The sequence below is a fragment of the Bubalus kerabau genome, chromosome 12 (assembly GCF_029407905.1).
Source record: "Bubalus kerabau isolate K-KA32 ecotype Philippines breed swamp buffalo chromosome 12, PCC_UOA_SB_1v2, whole genome shotgun sequence".
NCBI lineage: Eukaryota > Metazoa > Chordata > Mammalia > Artiodactyla > Bovidae > Bubalus > Bubalus kerabau.
In genome coordinates, this window is record NC_073635.1 from 55,270,015 (window position 1) to 55,284,854 (window position 14,840).

Below are 14,840 nucleotides of genomic sequence, written 5' to 3' on the forward strand. Positions count from 1 at the left end.
CATCTTAATGAGTGGGACCAACATCCAATGGTCTCAGTTTCTTCTCTCCACCCATATTTAATGATCAGAAATCTCTGTCATATATGGCCCCTCTTCTGCATCCTCACTGCCACTTCCTTATCTTGGGTCTGCCTTTTCTCTTGGTTAGGTTCTGCAGGAGTATCCCAACTGATCTTGCCACTGCCAGACCTGCTATCACCAGTCTATCCCCACCCAGCTGCCACCATGCTCTCAGGCTTCAACACCTTCACTGCATCCCATTGCCCGGGTTAAGTGGAAACCCTGATACATGTAGGGCTCCTATGCAATGTGGCCCCAGCTTCTCTTTCTGGTTCACCATCTATTGACTTTCCTCACCAAGCACTGAGTTCCAACTAACCCTGACATCTCCACCATTCCCCAAGTGTCATTCCTTCTCCTATGTCATGTTTTCACAAATTCTAAAGAACTAACAGTATATTGTCTTGTCTGTTCTCTGTGTTTGGCATTGTCCCCATCCTCAGCCCCTCATCCTGTCCTTTCTGTTTCCCAGACCACTTCTAACTCCACAAGTCCCTGTCTAACTGGACCTCTCTTTTGCACTCCCCTGCCCCACTCCCAACTCCAGGAACATTTAGGGAACATTTCTTCCATATGTATCTTCCAAGTTCCTTTTCCTCTGTTGATATTGTTTCTCCATCTCATTTGCTTCGTGGGCTCCTGGAGGCATTTTATATCTCCATTGAAGGCATTGCAGGTTTTCCCTAAATACTGAATGAATGAATAATGAAGTTTGCAAAGAGTGTGGTAATCATAGCTTGCCTTACTCATTTTACTAACGAGGAAATTGGGACCCAGTGGAATTAGACCTGCAGAATTAGAAGCAGGTTCTGGAACAGAACCAAGGTGTTTTGACTTAATTGAATGCGCCTTCCCTATGCAGCATGCCATAGTTGATTTGATGGATTTCTAAGGCAAGAATCTTTAGTTTTAGTGACAAAATATAACTTGGGAGGACAAGGAGATTTGTTGGTGGAACAAGAAAGGAAACAGTTTATTTCACAGTTTATCATATTCTATTAATTCTATTTATTATATTCAATTAATCTTTGCATCAGAGTCAAAAACGTATTAAGGTGATTGGGAGAAAGCAATGATGCTGTCCCAGAGAATGATTCTAATAAAGAAATAACAGCACTTTATCCAAACCGATCACTTAGTCCTGGGTACTTTAGAAAAATTCCTTCTCTTAAGCTCTAAAATAAGTGAGGTGTGGAAACTTCACAGATCCCCAGGGATCAATGTTTGGCTGAGGGACTGGCCATGAGAGGAACAGGAAAGCAGTATTTCTTTTGACAAGGAGCCAAGCACATGTTTCATTATGCTGGGATCCCTGTCTGAAGCAAGTGACTCAACTGAAACTACTCAGCTTTGTAAAGATGCTGTAGTTTTTGTTTAGGTTTTCATGAAAATTTGAAATGCATACAGTCAAAAAGAAGTCTGGAGAGAAGAGCCACGATTAATATTTTATTTTTAAAAGGTGATGCTCAGAATTGGGGTACATATTGTGGATAGGAAAAGATAGAACTTAAGGTATTTGTTTTATTCAGAGTAGAAACAGGTAAAAATGAGTGTAATTTGGTAGGGAAATAATCAGTTTCAAATAGTTTTTTTTTTTTTTTAAATAAGAATGCTCAGATTTATTGGTCACTTTTGTTGTGCCAGTTGCTATGCATATATACAAAAATTGATTATTTACTCTCATTAATCACAGAGTAACCTACGAAACAGAGAAGCTAGGCATCTTGCTAAATTACAGATTTAGGAAGTGGTTGAGGTAGGATCCATCTTAGGTCCTCATGACTCTGGAGTCTGAATCTTTACGTTCCATTTCAAAACTGCTTAGACCTCTAAACGGAGAAGGCAATGGCACCCCACTCCAGTACTCTTTCCTGGAAAATCCCATGGATGGAGGAGCCTGGTAGGCTGCAGTCCGTGGGGTTGCTAAGAGTCGGACACGACTGAGCGACTTCACTTCACTTTAGACCTCTAAAACTGAAAATTATCAGAGAGATTCAAATTCAGATCAAAAGAATTTCTAGTAAAAGCCTCCAACTACCAGCAAATATCCATACATAAAGCAACTTAATATTTTTAACAGAGGGAAGATCAAAAACGTTTATCAGAAAACATGAGTTACACCCAACATATTTGAGAAAAAACTTTTTTGTTCTTCTCTTTTTTTTTAATTTATTTTCTAACTGAAGGATAATTGCTTTACAGAATTTTGTTGTTTTCTGCCAAATATCAATGTGAATCAGTCGTAGGTAGTTCTTTGAAGAGAATGTGTTGTTTACCTTACTAAATTGAGAAGGACACAGATAATATGAGAGAGGTACAGATTATATCTGAGAGGTAGATTTGGGGAATTGAAATTCATTTTAAAACTCACATCTTTGGGAGAATGATGAATTTCTATGCCGCCAGCTGAGTTGTTGATAGAAGGGACCAGTGACTTCATATTGGGAACCAGCTGTTGTTCTTTAACAGAATGGGGAGGAGGGAGTTCTGGGGAATTTATGCTGGGGCTGAAGGTGGTATGGGGGCAGGGGGACCAAGCTGAGACCACAGAAGAAGGTAGAAGCTGGTCTGAGCTGCTGAGGTCTGAAAGGAGAGATGCCAACAGGCTTCCAAGAGGAAGGAAGAAGGATTTGGAAACTGGAGAGAGCATGCTTATGGGAATTATCCCTGGAAATGATTTCTAAGGTTATGGAAGAATGGAAATCTGCTGTACTCTCTACTCTATATGTAGAAGAGCTTTGTTGAGATGGTAGAAAAATCAGGCAGGGTTAATTTTTCTCTCTCTCTTGTTCATAGCTAAAGTCCCTTTTTATATTTTCTAACATCACTAAGATCACGAGTTCTAGGGCATCTTCTGGTTTCATTACTTCTCCAACAGTTGCTTGGAGCACTTAGGTTGGTTCTACGTACAGCTGCCTGGAATAAACTCAGCTTGGGCTTGGGGGCAAGCTCTTTCTCTCTGGTCATTTATTCCATCACTGACCCTAACTTCATGTAGCTCCCTCATTACCCAGTCATCTCACATTCACCCCTTCTCATGGTGTGACATTTTCATCCTCTCTTGTCCTACTCTACCCACAATCTTCACTTATTCACTTTCTTTAGGAACTTCTCTACATCTAAGGAGACCAGGCTGGGTCTAACAAAGGGCTCTCTCAGTTTGTGATATTGTTGCTGTTCAGTCGCTAAGTCATGTCTGACTCTTTGCGACCCCGTGAACTGCAGCAGGCCAGGCTTCTCTGTCCATCACTATCTCCCTGAGTTTGCTCAGACTCATGTCCATTGAGTCAGTCGTGCCATTGCAATGTCACTCATTCCAAACAATGCCGTGTGTCTGTGCTGTGTTGCTTCAGTCATGTCCGACTCCTGAGACCCTCTAGACTATAGCCCGCCAGGCTCCTCTGTCCATGGGACTCACCAGGAAAGAATACTGGAATGGAATGCCATTCCCTCCTCCAGGGGATCTTCCCAACCCAGGGATTGAACCCGTGTCTCTTACATCTCCTGCATTGGCAGGGGGGTTCTTTACCACCTGGGAAGCCGCAGGTAATGTCTTTGCCCATTGGGAATGCAAGAGTGACTCCAGTGGTTGTGGGCTCAGGTATCATGAGGTCCTGCAGGTGGGTATTTTGGGGACTGGAACCTGAGCAAATGAAAGAGGGACAGAAAACCTTCCCGAAGCATTTTTAAAAGGCAAAATTCTAATGGAGAATTATAAGAAAATAAGTGTGAAGAGTTGCTGGGCACCTTTCATGGCAAATGTTCATTACTAGCATTCCATACTTTGGCCACCTAATGTGAAGAGCGGACTCATTGGAAAAGACCCTGATGCTGGGAAAGATTGAAGGCGGGAGGAGAAGGGGACGACAGAGGATGAGATGGATGGATGGCATCACCGACTCAATGGACATGAGTTTAAGCAAACTCCAGGGGACAGTGAAGGACAGGGAAGCCTGGTGTGCTGCAGTTCATGGGGTCACCAAGAGTCAGACGCGAGTGACTGACTGAGCAACAACAATTAGCGTTCCTGCCAGAGTAGAATCCCAGAGAGGGAGGCACTGAGGAATTTGCAGTTGAATATCTTCCTTCAGGCCCTTTAGCACCTTCTAAAGATTTCATAAATCAAGGAATATGCCATCGTGTGCTGAAGGGATAAGTGTTTGAGAGGTGATGAAGTTTACTCAGAGAATTTCAAGTTCAGTTTTATTTGAACTCAAGCTGTGAATGGACCTACAGTGCTGAGTATCCTTCTGGGCCTGTTTAAATAGTAGCTCCAATTCCCTTCTCCAGCAGTCTGGCTCGTCACCCAGTGAGCACGACAAATGCTGATCTGTCCTGCATGAGGCCCTGCCCTGGGACAGGCCACCAGTCTGAACTCCTTGAAACCTAATCCTTCAAGCACCAGCTCAAGTCACACTCTTGCCATGAAGTTTTTCTTGACAACTCCAGGGCCCACGGGTCCTTCCCGCCTTTGAAGTCAGAGGCGCTTGTTGGCATTATGTTATTAATTTAGCCTTTCAAGTATGTGTGGCTAGGAGATTTTTGTCCACTAGAAATTCTGGGGGCTGCAGCTGCTTGAGGGAAGAATGACCTTTCCAGTGGCTGCCTGGTGAGGGCAGTCACTCATGGTGAGGGCTGTCTGGTAAGGGTGGTCACTCATGGAGAGCAGAGTGGGAACCGGCTTCAAGAGGACAAAGGAAGAAAACAGAGAACACAGCATGGGGTGAAGGGAATCCCCTGGAATCCCCTGGATGACAGAGAATAGGACAGGAGAGTAGGACAGAATATAAGTGGCTTCTCTCAGTGAGAGCTTCCGGGGGGGAGAAAGAAATGGATACCTAGAAATGAGCAAAACAAGTGTTTTTGTTTTGTTTTGTTTTTTCGTGGTACTGCCAGGATGTAGTTTATTCTTAGAGTTGCTCTTGTCTTTCTGTTCACTTCTTCATGTCTACGGCCATCACATATTGACTGAATTTCCTTTATGAGCTAGACACTGTTCTAGGTCTGGAAATTGAGAGAATAAGATATATTCTGGTGGGAAAGATAGACAATAAGTAACAGACAAGGAAAGTAGAAACAGATGAGATGATACCAGCTATTATTAGATATATGAAGAAAAGAGAATAGGGGGATATGACAGACTGTGATTTTGTCCAGCTTTCATGTAGATTTCATGTATATGGTTTATTTATTCTTCCAGAGTGATGGGACCTGCCCAGGACTCTGCCTTATGCATCCTATTACTCTTCATTCTTCCCACCTTATACGTTACTGTGCCCAGTCATTTAGTCGTGTTTGACCCTTTGTGACCCCATGGACTATAGCCTGCCAGGTTCCTCTGTCCATGAGATTAACCTGGCAAGAATACTGGAATGGGTTGCCATTTCCTCCTCCAGGCATCTTCCTGGCCCAGGGATCGAATATGAGTCTCTGTATCTCCAGCATGGGCAGGTGGATTCTTTACCACCATGTCAACTGGGAAGCCCCTATGCCTTACTGAAGTGAAGTGAAGTCGCTCAGTTGTGTCCCACTCTTTGCGACCCCATGGACTGTAGCCTACCATGTTCCTCCATCCATGTGATTTTCCAGGCAAGAGTACTGGAGTGGATTGCCATTTCCTTCTCCAGAGGACCTTCCCTACCCAGGGATCAAACCCGGGTCTCCTGCATTGTAGGCAGACACTTTACCATCTGAGCCACAAGGGAAGTCCACTAGTTAGTCCTTATTTCAAATATATGAATGAAGAGAGAGCTCTGTATGAGACAATTGATGTTATTGGATTTCTTTTCCTTTCTTGTGCCACAGATGCTTTTGGAAGTTGGATGAAACCTATAGCTACCTTCTCAGAATAATAGTTTTAAATATGCACAAAACAAAATACCTGAGATTCCTGTGGAAACTCATAGGTACGGTCTACAGTCCTCTGATCCCAGACTGATAAATCCCTGAGAGGTGATATACGTATTATCTGCAGGAAGTCTTGTGAAGGAGAAGCTATGCTTTGGAGATCATGGCTCTTTTTATTTCCACAATATGGACTGAAAAGTGATGAAAGTGAACTACAGCGAAAGTTTAGGGGAAAGGCATGCCAAAGAGTCTTCAGTACTGAGCAACGAGATGAAGCTGAGTTAATAAAACAGAAGTCTAGAATAAATGACAGATCACTGGTCTGGTGGACTCCTAGACAAGCTGTGGGTTCCTTGGTGGCTCAGATGGTAAAGATTCTGCCTGCAATGCAGGAGACCCGGATTCGACCCCTGGGTTGGGAAGATCCCTTGGAGGAGGGCATGGCAACCCACTCCAATATTCTTGCCTGGAGAATTCCATGGACAGAGGAGTCTAGTGGGCTGCAGTCCATGGGGTCACAAAAGAGTCTGATATGACTGAGTGACTAACACTTTCACTTTTTAGTTTTCACTTGACCAGGCACTGGGGCCCTAGATTAGAGCATGAAGTATGCACCCTGGGAGGAAAATTGCCTCACCGGAAATAATTTCACTCTGCCCAGGTTGAAAGGGCGGGAGCCACCAGGCCCAAGCAGGATGGAACGTGCCTGGAGCTAGTCTACAGAGAACCTGCACAGATGGGCCAGAAGGGCTAAGTGACCTGGAGATTCGGACCAGGGCCCTGAGAGGACATGTGAGCACCAGCCTGGGTCTACAAGCTGAGGCAAAGGATGCAAGTCACCAGCTCTCAGGCTTTCCCAGGAGCCCTATTGTAGGGGAATTCCCTGCCAAATTACAGGTTATTTAGAAACAGCTTTTCCATAGCCTTGTGCTGTTGACTGGGGTTTCCTCTTTGGATTTAACTTGGAGGACTCAGCAAGGCATAGGGTAGCAACAAAACTGAATGCCCTGGGGCTTCTGACTCCCAGAAAGCAGGAGGAGAGGGTGGCGGCATCCACTCTGCCCTCTCCATCTTTTATTTTTTTTTTGTCTCCTATGGCTGGTCTTCAATGGGTTGTGACCCACAATGATATCACACTCAACACATCCAAGGTTGATCTTATCATCTTCCAATGTTCCTTTGTTGGCTTATGATAACATTCTTTCCCAAGTTACGTTAATTAAAAAAACAATGGCACTTTTAAACACCCTTTCCTTCATGGTTTGCCATATGCAAGCCCCATGGTTCACACATTTAAAACAGATCTCCTATCTTCCTTATTCAAGAGCAGTGGCTCTTGAGAAGAAAATTATCTCACATCTACATTTTTACCCAAGCCTTTCAACTGAGTTTCTTTCTTTTTTTTTTACATTAAAATCCTACATTTCTTACCCTGGGACCCCTATACCCTTCCCTTCAGGAAACATACAAACTACCCCAAATGATTAAGATTCTTTGTGTTAATTTTTTTCCCTTTGCACATAGGTCCTATTTTCTTCTTTCCATGCCTAGTGACTTTTGCTTAAATGCCAAATATTGTGAATTTTATGGTGTGGAATACTGATTTATTTATTTTTTTGGTACCACTTTAAATATTTCTGGGCTTTGCTCTGGGGTGCAATTAGTTGGTTGGCATCAGTTTGATCCTTTTGAGGCTTGCTTTTAAGCATCCTTAGGCAGGTCCAGAGTAGCCTGTAGTCTGTGTCTAATTTGGCAGCACTGCTCAGGTAATATGGGCTTCCCTGGAGGCTCAGATGGTAAAGGATCCTCCTGCAGTGTCAGAGACCTGGGTTCGATCCCTGGGTTGGGAAGACCCGCTGGAGAAGGGAATGGCTACCCACTCCAGTATTCTTGCCTGGAGAATCCCATGGACAAGTAATACCCTTCTGAAGGCTCTCCTCCTTGCCCCTTGTAGGATGAAGTCTTTTCATTCTGGTTGGCAGGAAAAGGGAGCTCTTCCTAAACCTGGGGGAACTTGAGGGTTGTTCCTCCTGCTTCTTTCACGTGGCTCTTTGGCCTCAGTAGTTTCCTTATGTGCTTGCTCTTCAGGGCTCAAGCAGGAAACCTCTGTGGATTTCTGAGCTCTTCCTCTCTCTGCACCTCTCTCCTCTACAGGTCTCTGCCCTGCTCACTCTAGCTGGCCTGGTCTCATTTTCAGCTGTGTCCTCTACTCAACTGAAAGTCACTCAGTCATGTCCAACTCTTTGCAATCCCAGGAATAGTCCATGGAATTCTCCAGGCCAGAATACTGGAGATGGTAGCTGTTCCCTTCTCCAGGGGATCTTGCCAACCCAGGGATCGAACCCAGGTCTCCAGCGTTGCAGGTGGATTCTTTACCAGCTGAGCCACCAGAGGAACCCCAGATTCTATCAAACTCTGTTGGGTTTTCTTGTCCCTCAGTTCAGTTCAGTTCAGTTGCTCAGTCGTGTCCAACTCTTTGCAGCATGCTAGGCCTCCCTGTCCATCACCAACTCCCAGAGTTCACTCAAACTCATGTCCATTGAGTCAGTGATACCATCCAGCCATCTCATCCTCTGTCGTCCCCTTCTCCTCCTGCCCCCAATCCCTCCCAGCATCAGAGTCTTTTCCAATGAGTCAACTCTTCGCATGAGGTGGCCAAAGTACCGGATTTTCAGCTTTAGCATCATTCCTTCCAAAGAACACCCAGGGCTGATCTCCTTTAGAATGGACTGGTTGGATCTCCTTGCAGTCCAAGGGACTCTCAAGAGTCTTCTCCAACACCACAGTTGTGTTCAAAAACCTGTTTGAGGCTTGAGGCAAGAGTGAGCTGGGCCACTTATGTGACTCACCCTGTTTATCTTCTCTCAAAGCTTGATGTCTTATACTACCTGCTGTCCGTAGTCTGAAAAAGTGTTGTCTCATGTATTTTTGTCTGCTTTTTTTCTTTTGAAAATTAAGGCAGGTGGGTAAATGCAGTCCTTGTTACTCTAGCAGGGTTAGGTGACCAGAGTCTAAATTAATACCTTTATAATGAGATCACATTTTATCTACCTATCTTTATCTCCTACTTTTTTTTTTCTTTTGGTTTGAATTATATTTTAGTTGGATTTTTTTATTTTCTTGTATACTCAGCCTAGCAGAATCAACATACCATGTATCTTTGGATGGTTTCAAAAAAGTGTCAATCCATTTCCCTTGCAGATAATATCTAGTAGATAAACAAGTGCTCCAAAAATGCCAGACAGAGAAGTATTCACATGTGAAAGTACATATTTATCCTTTAAAATACATGTAGAGGGACTTGGCCGGTGGTACAGTAGACAAGAATCCACCTGCCAACACAGGGGTCGAGGGTTCTATCCCTGGTTCTGAAGCCCTCGGGCCCTGGAGACAACAAGAGAAGCCACCGCTATGAGAAGCCCGTGTACCACAATGAAGAGTCACTCTCTGCTCACTGTGATTGTGCAACAATGAAGACCCAGCACAACCGAAAATAAACAAATACAGGTAGAATGAAACTAATTTGATATCTTCATATGGTAGGGTGAAGGACAGATATTGGGTGAAAACTAAACTTCCTCACACAGTTCTTGTTAATATCCACACCTCTGTCTTACTCTACCCTATACATCCCCTCACTCAGCAGATGCTTGCTAAATATTAGACCAATCACAGGGGCAAAGGGAGTGGCCACAGACCTCCTTGTGGTTTTCTGAGTATCATTAGTACATGGGTACCTTCCAGCCCTAATGGCGACTGAGGTTTCTTACAGTTGAGATGTTAAATCTACCATAACTCATATTTTAATAACAGTATTAAGACAAGATTCACTCTTAGTTCTACAATGATCTGTGAGCTTAAGCTGGCAATGATCCAATATCTGAGGTTTACACTTCTAGACTAAAGGAGAATGTTCTTAGAGTACAGATAAATCAGGCAGATTTCATTCTTGTGTGTTCAGACACATGCAGGGGAAAAAAAAAAACAACCCTGCTATTCAAAAACAAAGAGAACACAACTTTTCATAAAGTTCCAAATGTTAAATTCACTGTGTGAGTCATAATTGATATATATTAAAATAATTTTCTTTTAATGGACCAGAATGTTTTGTCTTTATAATATGTGAATCCTTGTGTTATAAAATACCTGGAATTATAACTTATCCAGCAGTCATAAAACATTTGCTCTTGAAATGTTGTTGTTCAGTCACTAAGTCGTGTCTGACTCTTTGAGACTCCAGGGACTGCAGCACACCAGGCCCCCTTGTCCTCCACCAGATCCCAGAACCCTCTCAAATTCATATCCATTGAATCAGTGATGCAATCTAACCATCTCATCCTCTGCTACCCCCTTCTTCTATTCCTTCAGCATCAGGGTCTTTTCCAATGAGTTGGCTGTTCATATCAGGTGGCCAAAGTATTGGAGCTTCAGCATCAGTCCTTCCAATGAAGATTCAGGGTCGATTTCTTTTAAAATTGACTGGTGTGAGCTCCTTGCAATCCAAGGGACTCTCAAGGGTCTTCTCCAACACCACAGTTCAGAAGCATCAATTCTTTGCCACTCAGCCTTCTTTATGGTTCAACTCTCATATCCATACATGACTACTGGAAAAACCATAGCTTTGATTCTTGCTCCAACAGGAGAACAAGGAATTCTTGACACAGAAAAATTTTCTTGAATTACATGAAAACTGTCCCCATCCACGACCAGTATCTACCATTTACAAACATAGACAATGAAATTTGAAGACAATCTGCTCTAATTTTTAGTATAGTTGGAATAAAATGTAGAATAGGCTCATGACTTTTTGCTCACTTTCAGTAACCCAAGCCCCTCTGGTCACTGAGTCTAAGTTGAGAAATAAGTCTAGTCAAATGCAATGGGACTAGGGAGCATGGTAAGCTTCTAAAAGAGTCATATGGGACGACTAATGTCCTTGGGAGCATAAGGTTATTCCTCATGGGTGCTCTTTTCCACAGAGGTGAAAGAGAAGGATTCTTTCTACCTTCTTCATTTCCTGCCATTGACCTTTAGAACATAAAAAGGTGTTCCATCTTCCATGAGAAACTATTATTTTCTGAAGCCTAGGTTGAGTCTAGAATCTAGTGCCATGAATCACCAGGTGGCCACCAGGGGGCAGCTCTGTATCGCTTTTGGGCATCATTTTGTAGGTACTGGGGTATTATGGAAGGTTTCAGAGGAGGGGGAGCTTCCCTGGTGGCTCAGTGGTAAAGAACCCACCTGCAATGCAGGAGACCCAGGTTCAATCCCTGGGTGGGGAAGATTCCCTGGAGGAGGAAATGGCAACCCCACTGGAGTACTCTTGCCTGGGAAATCCCATGGACAGAGGAACCTGGTGGGTTACAGTCCATGGGGTTGCAAAGAGTCAGACACTACTGAGAGAGTAACACTTTCACTTCAGAGCAGGGGAGTGACCTGATAAAAGTGTGTTAGGAAGATTAATTTAGAGGCCAGGGCAAAGGGGAAAGAATACATGTAGAAATTCAGGTCTAGGACCACTGCTGTTATCTGAGAGTAAAGGGAAGGTAAAAGAAATAGAAATAAAAACTAATAGAAATAGTTGAAATAGAAACTAGTAACGGAAAAGGAATTCCAGGGATACTGTTAACAGAAATGTTAACCCAGGACTGCATGACTGAATGGATATGGAGGGAGGAAAAAAATGGAGAACAAGTTTCTAGTTGAAAAATGCTAAAAATTCTGATAATGGAAATAAATCAGCTTAGCCATCGCTTTCCCCCCTTTACATGTAATTTATCTCATTTTAACAAAAGTTATCAAAAATTTGAGGATACTCTTAAGATGTTCATATACCCAAAGAGGCTTTTTAGAATATTTCTTGGGGAATGGAAAAATCAGAGTCGGCAAATGTGGTATCTACCCTTCTTCTCTAGCTCCTTGTTTGTTCCTCCTTCATTAAATGGTAGATGTTTGTAGACACATGGGCTTCTCAGCTTGCTCAGTAGTAAAGAATTAGCCTGATAATGCATGAGATGAAAGAGATGCGTGTTCGATCCCTGGGTCAGGAAGATCTCCTGGAGGAGGAAATGGCAACCCCACTCCAATATTCTTGTCTGGAAAATCCCATGGACAGAGGAGCCTGGAGGGCAACAGCCCATGGGGTCTCAAAGAATGGGATGCGACTGAGTACATGAGCACATGCCTTGGAGACACAGGTCCTGAGTCTACCACTCTGGTTGGGTGGAGGACAAGTCAGTGGAAAATTGTGTCATGGGGAGGACGTGGCCTCAGGAGATCTTTGTGTTAATACCCATGTCCACATTACTTCATGGAGCTTACAGTCTCACCGTATTAATAAGGTGGGTATTAGGTCAAAAGATTTCCCCAAACACAAACCTGCCAAGTGTATCTGAGGGGAGATCCCAACATATTACAACCTTAAGTCAATAATGCTTCTGAATCTTTTAAAAGGAAAAGAAAGAAGCTCCAGAATGGAAGCTGGAAGCTGAGCTGCGGCAAAGAGCACTCTTCATGGGACTGATGTGTGTTATGAAGTTTTCCATTTCTGGTCTGTGATTTGTTTTGGCCTTTCATTTTTCTTTATACTTTTACAGTTGTGGACTGAAAGTGGAAAAGGCGAAATGCCACAGTGAGCACAAGGAGGTGGTGAGGTTTTCTCACTGGGGAAGCTAATCAATAGTTTTGATACAGAATTCAGGACAAAAAGCATCCCAGCGGACCTGCCAAATTATGCCATTGATTTCAGCAAATAGACACTTACTAAGATTCTCAAAGGCTGCATGGGTCTGGTTTCTGTGCCACAGCTCCCTGGAGTTCTGCTGCACTAGGCTGCACACACTTTGTGTCCATCGAGGTCACTCATATGGTGGCCCTGACCCTCCTTGGTTCGTCTGGATTGCCTTTTGCCTGCTACCACCTTAAAGGTCTCTCCATCGCTCACCACTCATCCCTCCTTTGGAGGGGTGCTTGAAGAGGACAAGCACCTTTTCTTTCTTACATCTTGAAAATACTCAAAGTCGAATTATTTTTCCCCTACCCACTGGCTCTGCCATTGACACGCCACTGTAATCTCTTACCTGCTGTTGCTGCTAAGTCACTTCAGTCATGTCTGACTCTGTGCAACCCCATAGACAGCAGCCCCCCAGGCTCCCCCGTCCCTGGGATTCTCCAGGCAAGAACACTGGAGTGGGTTGCCATTTCCTTCTCCAAAGCATGAAAGCGAAAAGTGAATGTGAAGTCGCTCAGTTGTGTCTGACTCTTCGCAACCCCATGGACTGCAGCCCACCAGGCTCCTCCATCCATGGGATTTTCCAGGCAAGAATCTCTTACCTAGATTACTGTAATTGCCTTTAAATAGTCCACTTGCACTTAGCATAGCTTGCTCTATAGTTTGTTTCTCAACACTGCAGCCAGTAATTCTGACTGTCCATTCCTGTCACTCTTCGGTTGAAAATTCTGCAATGGCTCCTGATTTCACTCTTCTATTTATTCTTTATTGAAGTGATACTTTGATACTTGACTTACAATGTCATGTTAGTTCCATGTGTAGAATGATTCGGTTATACATATTTATATGTTATTTTTCATATTCTTTCCCATTATGGTTTATTATAAGATATTGAATATAGTTCCCTATAGGTGCTATAGGATAGGGACTTGGTTACTTATCTATTTTATATATAATAGTTTGTGTCTGCTAATACCAAACTCCTAATTTATCCTACCCTCCCTTTGCCCTTTGGTAACCAAAAATATGTTTTCTGGGTCTGTGAGTCTGTTTCTGTTTCGTAAATGAGTTCATTTATATCGTATTTTAGATTCTGCATGTAAATGATATCACATGATGTTTGTCTTTGACTGACTTTACTTAGTATGATAATCTCTAGGTCCATCCATGTTGCTGCAAATAGTATTATTTTGGTTTTTTTGAATGGCTGAGTAGTAGTCCATTGTGTTTGTATACATACACACACACACACATCACATCTTGTTTATTTCACCCAATTTCACTCTTAATGAAAGACAATGTCCTCATAAAAACCTAAGGCTTTTGCTTTTCTGACCTCATCTCCTGCGGCTCACCTTTCATTCATTGTACCTCGCTCGCACTTACCTAGAACACTCTATCCATGGCAAAATGCCTGGCTTCCCTCACATCTTCTGGAGACTGAGGAGAAAAGTGTCAGTTGGGCTCCTTGAGAGCCTATCTTAAATCACAACCTTCTCTCCCTAGTACCCCAAATCCCTTTATTCTCTTCTAATTTTATCTGCATAGCAGTTGTCTGTATAAATCTAATGTACTCTGTAAGTTAGTTATTATTATTTTTTTTAATGTGTTTCTCTTTCCATCCACTGGAATATAAGATCCACAAGTGCACGGATCTTCATCTGTTTTGTGCATTGTGTCTGCCTAGAATGGTGGTCAGAGCAGTACCTGGGAAGGAAGAGAACACCCAGTTCTTTCAGAAGTAGTATTCAATAACTGATGAAATTTGAATCAGTTCTAAGAATTAGATATAGATAAGTATCAGTGTTATTTCCATAATTTTGATGGTGATATTGAAGTTGTTACCAGATCTAGTCCATCGATGAATAAAGTCAAGGTCAAAGCCATGTTTTTTTTTTTTCCAATAGTCATATATGGATGTGAGAGGTGGACCGTAAAGAAGTTGAGTGCCAAAGTATTGATGCTTTTGAACTGTGGTGTTGGGAGAAGACTCTTGAGAGTCCCTTGGACTGTAAGGAGATCAAATCAGTCAATCTTGAAGGAAATCAGTCCTGAATATTCCTTGAGAAGACTAGTGGTGAAGCTGAAGCTCCAATACTTTGGCCACTTGATGAGAAGAGCCGACTCTTTGGAAAAGACCCTGATGCTGGGAAAGATTGAAGGCAGGAGGAGAAGGGGATGACAGAGGATGAGATGCTTGGAT

General features: G+C 43.1%; 1 long non-coding RNA gene across 1 annotated transcript in view; it reads left to right on the forward strand.

Annotated features, from left to right (window-relative positions):
• Window positions 1-14,637, forward strand: part of LOC129624151 (uncharacterized) — a 102,123-nt gene extending 87,486 nt beyond the window's left edge. The window contains exon 4 of the long non-coding RNA XR_008700783.1: window positions 14,545-14,637. This is a non-coding gene — a long non-coding RNA (uncharacterized LOC129624151). The remainder of the gene's footprint in view (window positions 1-14,544) is intronic.
• The last annotated feature ends 203 nt before the right edge of the window (window positions 14,638-14,840 follow it).